The sequence below is a fragment of the Vulpes vulpes genome, chromosome 6, assembly GCF_048418805.1.
Source record: "Vulpes vulpes isolate BD-2025 chromosome 6, VulVul3, whole genome shotgun sequence".
In the NCBI taxonomy this organism is placed as follows: domain Eukaryota; kingdom Metazoa; phylum Chordata; class Mammalia; order Carnivora; family Canidae; genus Vulpes; species Vulpes vulpes.
Window position 1 is genome coordinate 109,981,228 of NC_132785.1, and position 14,880 is coordinate 109,996,107.

The 14,880-nt window shown below is 47.7% G+C and overlaps 1 long non-coding RNA gene across 1 annotated transcript in view; it reads right to left on the reverse strand.

Moving 5' to 3' along the window:
* Positions 1-7,004: 7,004 nt before the first annotated feature.
* LOC140599404 (uncharacterized) overlaps positions 7,005-14,880 on the reverse strand; it is a 68,489-nt gene continuing 60,613 nt past the window's right edge. The window contains exon 3 of the long non-coding RNA XR_012002286.1: positions 7,005-7,118. This is a non-coding gene — a long non-coding RNA (uncharacterized lncRNA). The remainder of the gene's footprint in view (positions 7,119-14,880) is intronic.

Genomic DNA, 14,880 nt, shown 5'->3' on the forward strand with positions numbered 1-14,880 from the left:
CATTTGTGTGAAATATCACTGGATCCTCTCCCTATGCTCCGGGGGCACACATGAGTGCACACGCACACCCCCGGAGGGAGACAGGGGTTCCCAGCCCCCTGTGGGGAGTGGTAACTGTGCACTGCCTGCCGGGGAGCTGGGTTAACCCATCCGGTGTCCCTAACTGGGCTGTCGGGGATGATTGCTTCTTCCTGTTTGCAAGGCATTCGAGGGAAGAAGCGAGATAGAAACCAGCAGAGAGAGGAGGGTCAATGGTTAAGAAATTATCAGAAGCGTGTACAAGGGAGAAGAGAGGCCGGTGATCAGATTCGGCTCTGCTTTCACAATAATGGGATAATTGTTTCATAAAAATATCTATGCTCGGTGCCTAACACTTTCCAGACCTCTTCTTTCACAGGTAAACTTCTTGGTCCTCAACAATGCCGTGAAGCCATTAAAAATACATCTTCCTACGTGTGGAGAACTTTTCTGTTTTCAAAATATGCCCATTTTTTTTCTTTCTTTATGGATGCATAGTGTGGAGGAGTGCATTGGTTGTCCTAGGGCTGGGGGAGCAAAGGAGGGCTCCTAGGACTGTGCCCCTCTTTGTTTTCCATAACCTGTGAATGAGAAGTCTGCATGAGAAGGTAAGAGGCTGGTACCTCGGGGACTCATTCAGTTAAGCATCTGCCTTCGGCTCAGGTCATGATCCCGAAGCCCTGGGATCGAGTCCCACATTGGGCTCCCTGTTCAGCGGGGAGCCTGCTTCTCCATCTCCCTCTGCCTGCTGCTCTCTCTGCTTGTGCTCTCTGTGTATCAAATAAATAAATAAAGTCTGGAAGAAGAAGAAGAAGAAGAAGAAGAAGAAGAAGAAGAAGAAGAAGAAGAAGAAGAAGAAGAAGAAGAAGAGGAGGAGGAGGAGGAGGAGAAGAAGAAGAAGGGCAGATATGGAAAGAGACAGAGAGAGCCTGGCTGACTATTTAGCTAGTTGACAAGACCTCAAGCAAATTGGGGTGACTCTGTAATTATAATCCTCTTCATTAGCTAATCCTCTTCATTAGCTACATATTTCAATGTTTAACAAAACTACCCACAGTTTATTCTCATGTAGATTCGAGTTTTCTCAGATAATCTTTTTCTTGCCTTCATAAGATCTTGGTTAAAAGTCACCTCCAGGACTGGTATTTGAGTCCACATTTATGCGGTTCAGGTTGAGATTCCAGACAAACACCACCCATGAGGTGTTTCTCGAAGTAGGACCGGTAGATGTGCAATACGGTAAGTTGGAGCACTTGTTCCAAATTCAGGTTCCTGAGCCTCCCGGGAGAAGAAAGTCTCATTCTCAGGGGTTGTCCTCTCACCAAAATCCAAGAATTGGGTCTCACTGGTTCCAGTTTTTCTGGCAGAGTCATGTGCCATCCTGACACCAGCAGCCCCTAGAGCCAGGGGTGGGGCAGGGATGGAATGCAAGACAGCTGGAAAGCAGGGGACATGTTTCCCAGACAAACGACACCTACGGGACAGAGATTTTGAGCCCACAAAGGAAGCTTTTTCCAAAATGATAGCTGACCAGTAACCAGGCTGTGTTCCTTTCTGGAGGCTCTGCAAAGAGAATCTCCTGCCTTGCTTTCCCCTTCTTGAGGCCACTTGCATTCTTTGACCTGTGTGATCTCCTTCCTCCCTCTTCAAAGCCAGCGTGGTGGGCTGAGTCCATTTCCCATCACCTCTCTCTGACTTTCTCTTCTGCTTCCCACTTCCACATGGAAGGGTCCTTGGGGTTATACTGGGCCATTCTGGATAAACCAGGAGTCTGCTCATTTTAAGGTCAGCAACCTTCATTTCATCTACACCCTCAATTCCATTTTGCTACATCATGTAACATGTTCCCAGGTTCAGGGGATTAAGGTGTGAACATCTTGGGGAGGCATTACTCTGCTTACCATGGGACACCCGCTCCCGTCCTGGCCAGGGGGTACAGTGGTCCTATAGCTGACTGGACCACCAGGTTTTTTCAAGCAGGGCAGAGCCTGGGCACCACGGCAACGCCCTTCAGATCTGCCCAAACATAGCACATGCGACTGTTTGCTTTGAAACCAGAAGGCTGATTACACTCTAAATACCTTTGTCCACTAAGCAGCAGTTACACTGAAGTCGATAGGGCGTCTAGAATGACTATGGACACAACCTTTCTCAGGAAATTCTATTAAGTGTCTGTGTAACTAAGAAGTTATTCTACAGCACTTGAAATTATAGTGTCATCTGCCTTAAAGAATCCCTGCCATCTCCCAGAGAGGGGAGAGAGAGTGAGGCAGCAGGCAGGTAGTGGGGGAAGAGTCTTCTCCTCTTGAATCCTCAAGGTCCCATGAAAGTTGGAGCAATCTTGGGCCTTGGCAGTGCCCAAAGGTGGTGATATATAATAGTGGCTATTCATTGCTACTTCCTGGGTGACAGGCACAGAGCTGGGGCTCTGTTCACCCCAGAGCCAAGTTCCTGAGTGATGCTCACTCCTTAGGGTCTTCCCAGGCTGAGAGGAACACACTGCATCCATGTTTCAAGGACAGAGTTGCTGAGGCCTCCAGGGATGGAGCCAAGAGGTCCAAGTCTGAGCTGGGAAAGGTGCTCTGGCTTCAGACTTCCAGAACCATCCGAAGCCAGCCTCATGTCCTTGGCCAACCCACAGTGTGAGACACAGTGCTGAGCTAGGAAATTATAATAAAGAAGCTGACTTTCTAAAGCACACAGTTTGGAGAAGAGTGAGGCTGGCTGGTGGCTGCGGCCATGCTGGGCAGCGCTCTCCTTTCCATGTTAAAGGTTTTCCTCTGTCATCATCAGGAACCACTGAAGGGGTGGGTAAAGACATGGTTGCACCCTTTAGATAGATCTTTCCACTGACTGTAGAGATCAGGGGTCAGCAAACTTTCTCAGTAAAGGACTACAAAATAAGTATTTCAGGCTTTGTAGGCCAGCTGCTCTCCGTCACCATCAATGAACTCTACTCTTGTGCAAAAACAGCCAAGACACAATGTAACTGAATGAGCATAGCTTTGTTCTGATAAAACTTTATTTACAAAAGCAGGCTGTGGGTCAGATTTTTGCCACAGGCCATGGTTTGTCAACCCCTGGTCTAGGTGACAGATTTGAAGAGCATGTGTATTCTATATTCCTGTTATTCATGTGGATTCCCAACCATTGCTCTTTTATCCATTGGCATACTTTTTTTTTCATTTAAAGATTTTATGTATTTATTTACTGTGGAGATAAAAAGAGAGTGAGAGTGGGGAAAAGGGCAGAAGGAGAGGGAGAGGGAAAGAATCTCAAGTAGACTCTGCCCTGAGCCCAACATGAGGCTCAATCTCACAACCCTAAGATCTTGACCTGAGCCAAAACCAAGAGTCAGATACTTAACTGAGCCCACCCGGATGCCCCAATTCATTGGCACTGGATCATTGGATTGGTGCAAATAACAATTTATCACATTAATATAACTTTTACAGTTTGCAGAGCTCTTTCATATAAACTATTTCACATGGTCAGTACATAATTTGAGCACATAAAGACTCAGAGATGTTAAATGACTTGCTTAGAGTTGCACAGCTTGTAAGCAGTTTTGGTTCTGTTGGAGATCAGTTTTGCCAAGCGTAGCATAACCCAGTTCTGCACTTTCCTTTTTTTAGTAGGAAAATGTGAAGCCTGATTGGGCAGTTCATTCTCTGAGGATGTATCAGGATGGCAGGAAGTCCTACCTAGTTTCTAAATTCCAGAAAGCTGGCGGGAGAGCAGGGCTGGGCTGCACAGTGGGGAATGTCTTTGGGATTGTGAATAGGCCTCCTCTCTTTCTACACCAAGCTGAGAAGGATGCTTGTTGTCTCAGGAGGATGTTGTCTCAGGAGGATGGCAGCTATATCCAGGAATTCAGCTCCTGGCACCTGGCTTCAGAAAGATGTTGATTGACGTGGGCCAGACTAAAGAAAGACAGAGTTGAAGAAACATATGCAGGAAGGGGGTTGTGAGCCAGTTCCTAGAGTGGCAGGGAACTGGCTCACAACCAGTATAGGCCCAAATTCAGGACAATTAATATTAAATGAGCCTCCCTCTCCCACCTCATGTTAGGAACCCAGTTCATGATAATGGCTTTTCATGTATGAGGGGGAAGGTTGGCTATTTCAGTGATGGGGTTTCCACGGTGACATTTTCTGGGTATGTCCAGGGACACTGGCATCCAAAACTACACAAGATAACCCTGCACAACAAAGATTGTCCCCTGTTCCATGTGAATTTTCGGACATTCCATTGGACGGTCATGTATGTAAAAAACTTAATTTGAGTGATCTGAGTCTGGACCTCTCGTTTTTTTACATGTAAACACAAAGCAATTTTTTTACAAAAATTTAAGATAACCAAAATTTCCAGCCATTCATCTCTTGTAAATCAAGGTGAAACTGGACTTTGTTTTGTTCAGGACCTTGCCAAGAATTGCTCACTATTTCAGAAAATGAGATCACAAAATGGGGACACCACTCATAGCATTTCACTTGTCTGGCAGGATGGATCTGTCTGTTTTTGAAGCTGTCAAATTCACAGTGAATCTACAAATAGGTGCAAGCTTCCAACTTCTTTTTTACAATTTTTAGCTCATATTTTGACATAATTATGGACTCATAATGAGCTGTAAAAATAGTACAGAGAAGTGCCATGTACCCATCACCCAGCTTCCCCCAAAGGAAACATCTCAGTTAACTATAGTTCATTATCAAAATCAGAAAATTCATTGGCACAACGTGATTAACTAGACTATAGACCTTACTCAGATTTCTGTGTCTGATTCTTCCTTTATGTCGGCTAGTGTCATTGAACCTGCTCACAATATAAATGGTTTGGTTGTAAATTATTTGTATTTTATTTTTTCTTTAAATTATATCAGAAGTCACATTATTTTTTACATAAATGACTGTCATTTTATCTCTTCTTTATATCACACTCAGGACCTACAATATTATTTTTTCATTATGCATTTAGGGAGGTTATATTATTTATGGAGTTCATGTTAGAGTTATGTAAAGGAAACAGTAAAATATTTGGTGGAAGTGAGGACTGGGGGTGAAGAGCTGATAGAGTGAATGCCAACCACAGCTACCTAACCACCCCACGCTCTCACTTCATGCTGTTGGGTCCCTGCCTGGATGTTAGCCATATTTGTCCAAAAGTATCTTCGCCCTTTGCTTCTCCATTTCTATTGAGTCAACACAGGCTGCTAGAACAAATACCATAGATTGAGTGGTTTAAATGACAGACATTTATTTCTCATAGTTCTGGAGGTCAGAAGTCCACTGGGGTGCCAGTTTGGGGTTGATGAGGGCCCTCTTCCTGGCTTATAGGCAGCTGCCTTCTCACTGTGTCTTCCCACGGAGGAGAGTGCATGAGCTCTGCTCTCTTCCGTTTCTTATAAAGACACGAATCCCATCATGGGGCTCTACCCTCATAACCTCATCTAAACCTAATTACATCCTAAAGGCCCCACCTCCAAACACCATCACACTGGGGATTAGAGCTACAGCATATGAATAGGGGAGGGGTGGTACCAACATCCAGTCCATTAGCACTTTCATACCTTGCTTTAGATTAATTTATTCAATAAGCAGAGGAGCCACATGGATTGTAAGACAGTGTGGTACTTCTTGTGGGGAACACAGAACTGAACGGAGTATGGTTCCTGTCCTCCCTCCCATCTCCAGAATCTGGAGATTAAAATGCAGTAGAATCACCAGCAATGAGTAGTACTTCTCTGGCTCTCCTCTCCCCACCCATTATTGGACAAAGTCCACCCTGGAGGTTTCTGGGAGTTCCTAGCAGGTATCTCTTCTGGTCTCATCAATAAGCCCTCTGGCCAGCAGGCAATGCCTTCCCACCTCCCTGGCTGGGTGCAGCCCAGGTACCCCGGGACCACTCACCCCTTACCACCACCGCCCCTGTGGCTGCTGAGAGGGTGCCAGGTGGGCACAGAACCTACCTTTCCAGAGCCTGGCAGGGCTGGCAGGCAACACCCAGGCCTCCCAAAGCAACCAGCACCCCTCCTGCACCAGAAGCTCCAATAACTGCTGTTGCCAACACATCCTGCCCCCTCCTGGGGGGGGGGCTGCCGACACACTGTGCCCTGGGGATTCCCATGGTCTAGGGCCACCTCTGCTGCACAGAAAAGGACAGAGAAGTCCCCTCTTAGATTCCCCCCACCTGGCCCCACCCTCTAAAGTGCTGACTTAGAGTGAAACAGCGTCAGAATGCCAGCTTTCACATCCCAGATCTGCTGTTAACTCCATGACCTTGGGCAACAAGTTCTGAGCTTCAGTTTACACATCAGTAACACAGGTAAGACAATAGTAACTATCCCATAGGTCCCTTAAAGAGACTAATAACAACCATGAGAGGCTCCTAACTCTGGGAAACGAACAAAGGGTTGCAGAAGGAGAGGTGGACGAACAAAGGGTTGCAGAAGGAGAGGTGGGCAGGGGGTTGAGGTAACTGGGTGATGGGCACTGAGGAGGACACTTGATGGGATGAGCACTGGGTGTTATACTATGTGTTGGCAAACCGAACTTCAATAAAAACAAATAAAAAACAAATTTAAAAAAGAGACTAACAATAACAATAGGACTTAAACAAGAACTATTCTAAGAAGTTTAATCCTTGCAACAGCTATTATTATTCCCTTCTTGCAGATGGGGAAACTAAGCCAGGCAATAGCAAATTTCAACTGCCAGAGGTCACACAGCTAATAAATGGCACAGCCAGGTCTTCTACTTCCAGAGGACGTGTGCTTAACCTCTGTGCCACATCGTCTGTCACAGGGAGCCCTGCTCTAAGTGACTTGTTTGAAAGAACTCACTTCTTCCTCACACAATCCTAGGACATAGTAACTGTTATTGTACCCATTTTACAGAGGTGGCAACTGAGCCAAAGAGAGAAAAGGCAGATAGGATGCATGAGACAATGAACTTCAAATGTGTAGCACTAATCACATGTTAGCTTACCTTTCCCAGGGTTTAGGCATGCAAATGGCATTTGTACCTCAGGAGTGACCTGGAGCACAATCAAGTCTTCATTTATTGACAGTTTTCAGATCCCAAACAGGCTTCTTCAGGGTCCTGTGGAGCCAAAATGCCTCTTTTTGAATCCCAGTTCTACCATTTAGTCTTAGTCAAAGCGGTGCGAGGAGCACGATTTCTTTGAAATTCCATTGGCACATCAGTAATGTAGGTAAAATAATGCCTTGCTGGGACACCTGGGTGGCTCAGCCTCTGCCTTCGGCTCAAGGCGTGATCCAACGGTCCTGGGATCGAGTTCCACATCGGGCTCCCTGAAGGGAGCCTGCTTCTCCCTCTGCCTCTTTCTCTCTCTTTTTCTCTCTCTCTGTCTCATAAATAAATCTAAAAATCTTTTTAAAAAATAATAATAATGCCTTGCTACTCAAAGTGTGGTCCGTGGACCAGCAGCAGCTCCTGGGAGCTGGACAGAGATGCAGAAATCTCAGACTCTTCAGAACTGCTGAGTGGGAAACTCATTTTAGCAAGATCCCCGGGGACTCGTGTACATTGCCACACTCATCCCACCGAGCTTCAGAGGGTGGTGATGACGAATCCCAAATATTTAGATGTGGTTCCAAAGCTTAACAGAGAATAATAACTGACTTTGTCTGTGTGCTCATTGCAAGCTCACCTTAACCTGCATTATCCCACTTCATTTGTATAATGTCTTACCAGGTGATCTCTTTTTCTCAAATGAGGAAACCAAGGCACAAAAAAGTTATGTGGTTTGAACACTATCTCCCAGCAGGTAATAGGTAGAAACAGGTGCCTCCAGAATCTTCACTATCAACCACAAGACTGGGTGTTTCCAAAGCACTGTCATTAGGTCTCCTAATAATGCTGAGATTAATATAATAATAATCACTTCTACTAATGGAATCCCTACTATGTGTCAGAGAGCGGCTCTGTGCATTACACATGTTATCTAACTCCTAATAGTCCTATGATGAAACAATTTCTGTGCCAATCATAGAACCAAACCACTGAGACCAGAGATGTTGAGTAACATGCCCCTAGTTGCATAGCCAGAAAGTGGGTGAGTCAGGATTCCAAGCATGCAGCTCTGCTTCAAAGCCCAGGTACTACACCCACACATTCAGTTGCCTCCTTGGCTTCACCTGTCCTCCTTCTGGCTTCAAATTGTGCTTCCATCACAATCTCGTAAGATCTGCCCTTACATCTGGACAACAGGGTCCCTATCCCTCCACTGTCACTTTTCTCTAAATGTGCTCTTCCCCATGACTCCTTGGAATGAAGCCTATGACCCTTTGTAGACCATCTTCTGCATTCTCAGAAGTCGCTGTCCACCTGGGCCTGTGTGGATTCCTGTGTCTACATGGGGGCCTAGGTCCCCCAGGGGGAGGTGAGTTGAGCCACCATCATGCTCACCCTGGCCTGCTGGAAGGTCAAGAGGCAGCTGTGTGGCACAGAGGGTCAAACTGTACAGTGGAGGCTGCGGTGTCTTGGGGGAAAAGGTGTAGGAGAGCTGCAAGTTGAGGATGCCCTTGGTACACACGCAGGTGAGGGGTGGGCCGGGTCTCAGACTTTGCCCTCTACTTGTACCCCGCTGATAGGTCCTAGTTCCAAACTTCAGCCTTACGTTCCCAGTTTAGGAGCACTTTGACTTAAAGTCCTTCTGGCCACAGGCACCCAGGCCCTGAGCAAGGTGCTCTGCCCTCTGTAAGCATATTGAGCCAATACGAAGCCAAGGGGTCTTTTGATTTAGCTCCAGCTTCAATCCCAGTAATTAACAGGGTGGGAGACAAAAGGATCCTTGATTGGCCACAGGCCCCCAGTCTTGGCAGATGGGCCAATAGGCAGAGACCCACTGAGGCTGGCTGTCAGCCCTTGGGGGGCCCTGCCTAGGTGGGAGGGGAGGAGAGGGCATAGCTTGTCAGGATGCATGAACAATGCAGGGTGGGCACGGCGGGGGGTGAGGGGGGGCGCTCAGAAAGATTATCTCACAGTTCAAACTCGTTAATGAAAGAAATAAATTAACCAAGCTCATTTTTCAGGGAATTCTTGTGTAAACTGGAAATTTTCCAGTCTGTGAGCCTTGTGCCAGGTCCTCCCATAAATCACAGCAAGTAGGCTGTCTGCCTGGCAGACAGGGAAGGGGCCAAGGGGGAGAGCAGCCAAACAGAGGGGAAGCAAGCCGCTGGCCGGGCAGCCGCGCCGGGAGGACCATGTTCTGCGGGCACCTTCTCCCTCCGCAGAGCACTGGGAAAGGAAGAAGGAAAAGAAAGAGCGGCCACCACCGCAGGGCTTGGTGCCAGCATGTCTGCAAACAACCCCCGGGCCCCCGGACCCCCAACCTGGGAGAAGCCCCCCAAACAGGTCATTTTTTAATTGAATACGATATTAATTACCGCGTGCACCATTAACGGTTTGTGGGATTTGACTAATTAATGTAATAGTTTTTGAGTCACGCTCATTAAATATGAAAATTACGCTGGTGAAAGGTATTGGTTTCATTATCAATCTTGTATGGACAGGATGGGGGCAGGGACCCGCAGAAGGGACAGACCCCTGCCTGTCTCTCCCTGCCTGGAAACTCTGTGAGGCTGCTCCACAATTGAGGGGTGCATGCAAGGGGCCTCTGCAGAGGAGGGAGAGAAGGCGGGCCAGAGGGAGAGCTGTAAGCAAGCTCTCATCAGGTGCAAACCCGGTGACCACCAGGTCTCTGAAAACCAGATCCCCAAGTTCCTTTCTATCCTGGACTTGGCCAGGTGGGAACTCCGTCTCAGATCCAGCATTCATTCATTCACTCATGGATAGGGCACCGGGCACTGGTGGCTGGCTCTCCAATAGGATGCCCAGCTCCAGCCCCTCCATTCCTAGCAGCCTCCACCTCAGAGGCTGAAAAAGGGGAAATATTTAGATTCCCAACCTTTTGTGCAGCTATGGATGGTCACACGACAGCGTTGTGGCCAATAAGATTTCGGGGGGCAAGATTGAAAAGGCAGATAGATACTGGTGATGACACTGGCAGCTGTTGGTAGGACATGAGGGGGAAAGCCAAAGGATGTGTAAAGATGCTGACACTCTTGAGCCTCTGAACCACCCCTCAGAATCCTTGTTTTTTTTGGGGGGGGGGGAATAACCCTTTATTTCTCTAAAACACAAATTGTTCTTTCTGTTATTTGCATCTAAACCTACTTTATTTTTAAAATTTTTTTCACTTTAAGGGTTTTTTTTTATTTAAATTCAATTTGCCTACATATAAGGTAACACCCAGTGCACCTCTAAGAGTGTCCGTAATAAATACACACGATAAAGGCACGAAGCCAGGTGTTGTAAGAAATTCAAACAAACTTGCAATTTAGTCACGAGAAAGAGCAAAAAGGTGACAAATTTAAAATACCTCCCATCCAAGGCAGCCAACAAACACCAAGCGCCAGCGGAGTGGCCTCTAGGGGTTGCTCTTCAGCTGGGGCAGGGAGAGGGGCGGGGTTGCCCATAAAGCCTTATGATTACTTACAGCTGGGGAGCATCCTGACCCATGGGTGCCTGGTGCCCATGACACACAGTTCTCAAATATTTAGACCATCACCCACGGATACAGTAGCCTGAGTTGTTCAAAGAAAGATCTGTGAGGCTGTCCAGGAAGCCTCTGTGGTCACAGGGATGGTGGGGTGGGGTGGGGTGAGGTGGGGTGAGTGGGTTGAGATGGGGTGGGGAGTAGCTGATTTGAGCTTTGAAGGATGGATGAGATTTCCAAAGGCAGAAATGGGAGAGGGACGGAAAGGAAGTGCCTCCCAGGGTGGGTAAGGAAGTGTCAGCAAGCAAGGACCAAGGGCGAACAAGGGAAAGTCTGTTTCCAGAGGTGAAAGGTAGCCCCATAGGTTACAGGGGAAGCTAGAGAGTGGGATCCCTGCCATGTGGCCTGCACCCCACCCCCTCATCCCTACTCCTGTGGATAGGCTGGCTGCACTACTGTGATTAAGTTATAGAAATTGGTTGAAGAAGATGGATAAACTGTATTCTTCCGGCTTGGCACAGGATTTGACACAAAAATAGCCTGCCCTCAATAAATGTCAATGGAAGAATCAGCCAGAAATCAGGATAGTAGAAATAGTGACAGTTACCATTTACCAAGAAGCTGTTGTGTATCAGGCACCGTTTCAGGTACTTTACCAGGTGGTTTCCTTTGACTTAACCGGAGGGATCCAAATTCCAAGTCTAAGTGCGCCTTAACACCGTAGTCTCAAGCAGGTTTGTTGACCTCTTTGAACATCGGTTTCCTTATTAGCCAAATGGTGAGAGCAACACCTGTCAATATATTTACTGTGGTGAACAATTTACTTGTGGTAAACAGCACCACCAAGAATAGTGGTATCTATTGAGCGTGTGCTGTATGTCTGATACTGCACTCGATATTTATGGCCCCTTAGCTCATGCATTCCTTATACTAAGTCCATGAGGTAGGTACATTTTTTCTTATTATAGACAAATAACATGAGACTCAAAGAGGCTAAGTAACTTGTCCAAGGCCACATAGCTGGGGAGAGGAGCATGCTAGAAAAAGTTGACTCATGCAGTGGGTGCTGGAGGGAGGTATAAGGAAAAGAGAAGACATGGCTCCTTTCCTTGAAATGCTTAGCATGTGGTCGGAGAAACTCAAAGGTAGCAGCCAACAAACAGGCCAATATTCTGGAGTGCTGGTTGTAGAATCCTGCAGAGGAGGAACCTGGCAAGGGAGTAATGGGTCACCCCCAGGTGGGATAGGCTTGGAACCCAAGACAGGCAGGACGGAGCAGGCCAAGTGCTGTGTGTAGCACCTGCTCCCCAGTCTCCTTTCCTAGAGGTGAACTGAACATCCGGGGATAAGCTGGCATTCCCAAGTGAACGATAGGGGTGCTTTGGGCTACAAGTATCTGGTGGCTGTGTTCACTCCTATGACTGCTGTGGTGAGCTACCAAAGCTTAGTGGTTTGACACATATAGATCATCTTACAGTTCTGGAGGCCAGAAGTCCCAGATGAGTCTTATCAGGTGTCATAAGGCCATGTTGCTGTCTGGACGCTCAGAAGGGAACCCATTTCTTGCCTTGTATGCCTTCCAGAGGCTGCTACACTCCCTGGCACATTCCTTGGAAGGTCTCAAGGGCTCCCTTCCCTGTTTTTCTTTGGCCCTCTTCCCTCTAAATGGCCAGTAATGGCCAGTCATGTCCTTATCACATGGAATCACTCTGACACTCACCCTTCCACCTCTCCTCTACAGTTTAAGGACCCTGGTGATTACTGATAGTTAATATTATGTGCCAGCTTGACTAGGTTATGAGGCCCAATTCTTTGGTCAGAGACACTAGTGTAGATGTTGCTAGGAAGGTACTTTTAGATGTGATTGGCGTTTGAATCAGTAGACTGAGTAAAGCAGATTATTCCCCGTAATGAAGGTGGGCCTCATCCAATCTATTGAAGGCCTTAAGAGCAAAGACTGAGATTTCCCAAAGAAGCAGCAATTTTGCCTCAAGACGGCAACATGGAGCCCTGCCTGGGGTTACGGCCTGTCAATTCTGCACTCAAGACTACAAGATCTGCTCTTACCTGAATTTCCAGCTGGCTGGCCTACTCTTACACATTTCAAACTTGCCAACCTTTGCAATCCCATGAGCCAATTCCTTATATATATCCTATATGGTTCTGTTTGTCTGAAGAATCCTGACTGATACAATTACATTGGGCCCACCCAGATCAGATCATCCATGATAATCTCCCTATTTTACTTAAAGATTTTATTTATTCATGAGAGACACACAGAGAGGGGCAGAGACATAGGCAGAGGGAGAAGCAGGCTCCCTGTAGGGACCCCGGGATCACAACCTGAGCCAAAGGCAGATGCTCAACCGCTGAGCCCCGCAGCGTCCCTAATCTCCCTATTTTATTTTTTTTTCAGGTAATTAAGTTTAATTTTTTTTCTTATTTCACCTAGTCATTTAATAAATAAGCATTTGTTGAATGTTTAATCAATGCTGGGATATTTCCAAGAGGCTGAGGATACCAGCCCCAGCATTTACCAAAACTAAGTCCCATAGTAAAAGACAAAAGCCTCATAGTAAAATGAAGTTTAGTGACAGAAGACAAATAAGTAACCATATGCGCTGACAGGACCGTTTCAGAGTGTAAGTACTAGAAAGACAGTAATCCAGAGTGATACAATAGAGTGTTGGGGTAGCTGTGGAGCAAGGGATGATTTGAGGTTGGGTGATCAAGGACGGCTTCTCAGAGGTGGTGAAATTGGAGCTGAGACATTCATTCAGGATGAGGTCAATGAGCAGGAAAAGGCCTTGGGAAAGAGGATTCCAGGAATAGCTGTGGTGGGCGCCCTACAGCAGGAAATAGGATGGTGTGTTCAGGAAATGAAAGGCCACAAAACCAAGGGAAGAATAATGGTGAATGAAGTTCGGGTGGGGGGGGCAGGGCCGGAACTTTCGGGCTTTGGTTATCATTATTGTCATTCTTGGCTCCTTCCCTTTATCCCCAGTACCCTCCAGCTCTCCTCTCATCTGAAAGCGTCTCCCTTGGCCTAATCTCCCTATTTTAAAGTCAGCTGATTAGCAGTCTTAATTCCGTCCGCTACCTTTATTCCCTATTGTTATGTAACCTAACATGTTCATAGGTCCTGGGGATTAAGACATGAACATATTTGGGGTGAGGGGCATTATTCTGCCTATGGAAGCAACATACAACATAAACAAATAGAGGTTTATTCTCCTACTGGAATAAGAAGTCTGGAGGTGAGAGTTGGGATTTGGGGGCGGTGTTTGATGACTTGGGCTCCTTATATCCTTTGATATCTGGGCTTTGGTCCCAAAGCTTGGCACCTCACGCTCACAGAATGGCTGCCTCAGCTCCCAACATGATACCCTTATACCACCTCGCCAAGCAGGAAGGAATAGGCAGAAAAAGCCCTGTTTTGTAATCCACCAAGACCACAAATCTTCCTTGGAGCTTTCTACAAACTTCTCTGTGCACGCACCCGTGGGACCTGAGTTACATGGCCGTCTCCGGAGAGGAGCCTGGGAATGCGGGCATGTGGCCTTGCATCCTGTATAAACACAGGGAGTCGAAACGTGGCTACCCAGAGCCATTCCAAAGCCACGCAAGTTCACACGGCTAGGCTGGGCAGAGCCGGACCGAACACAGTCCTGCCTCAGGCTGGTGGCCACTTCTGTCCTCCCTGGCCCTGCTGGTCCACACGACAGGGCCGCCTCATGACAGGGTGACAGGTGCCTTGCTCCGAGCATGAGTAAGATGAGCTGCACCAATTTGGTGGCAGGAGGAGTTACTTTTACACAGAAATCACAGCCTCAGGGTCGGAGGAGGTGCAGGGGGAGGCAGGAGACCCAGGCCTGGGCGCCAGCGCCCCCATCACGGAGGGGGCAGCCCTCCGTTCCCCAGATGCAGTCTCCACCCCACAAGCTCTTTATGGGTTCTATCGATTATTCTTGTTAATTGATTAGTGCTTGCTGAGCGAAGGAGAGAGGCCCATTTGGCAAACACTCTTTCAAGCTGCCAGCTTGGGCCCGGAGCAGGGCAGAGAGAATCGCAGCGGCCACTGAAAGGCAAAGCTCCCTCGGAGGAAACTCAAAGTCCCCTTCATTTGGGCTTTCTCCTCCCGAGCACCTGAAGGGAGCTGGGGACATGGGCCTGTGAGCCACAGTGAGTGACTGCTGGCCCTGGGGAGCGGGGCGTGCCAGCTCTGTCACGCGTATGGCTCGAGCTTGGCGGCCAGGGCCCTGGGCCTGCTCCCCAGGTGAGCTCAGGGGGTGGCTGTGTGCCAGGTGGAGGCTGAGGCGGGGGCGCTGGGGCTGTGGGGGG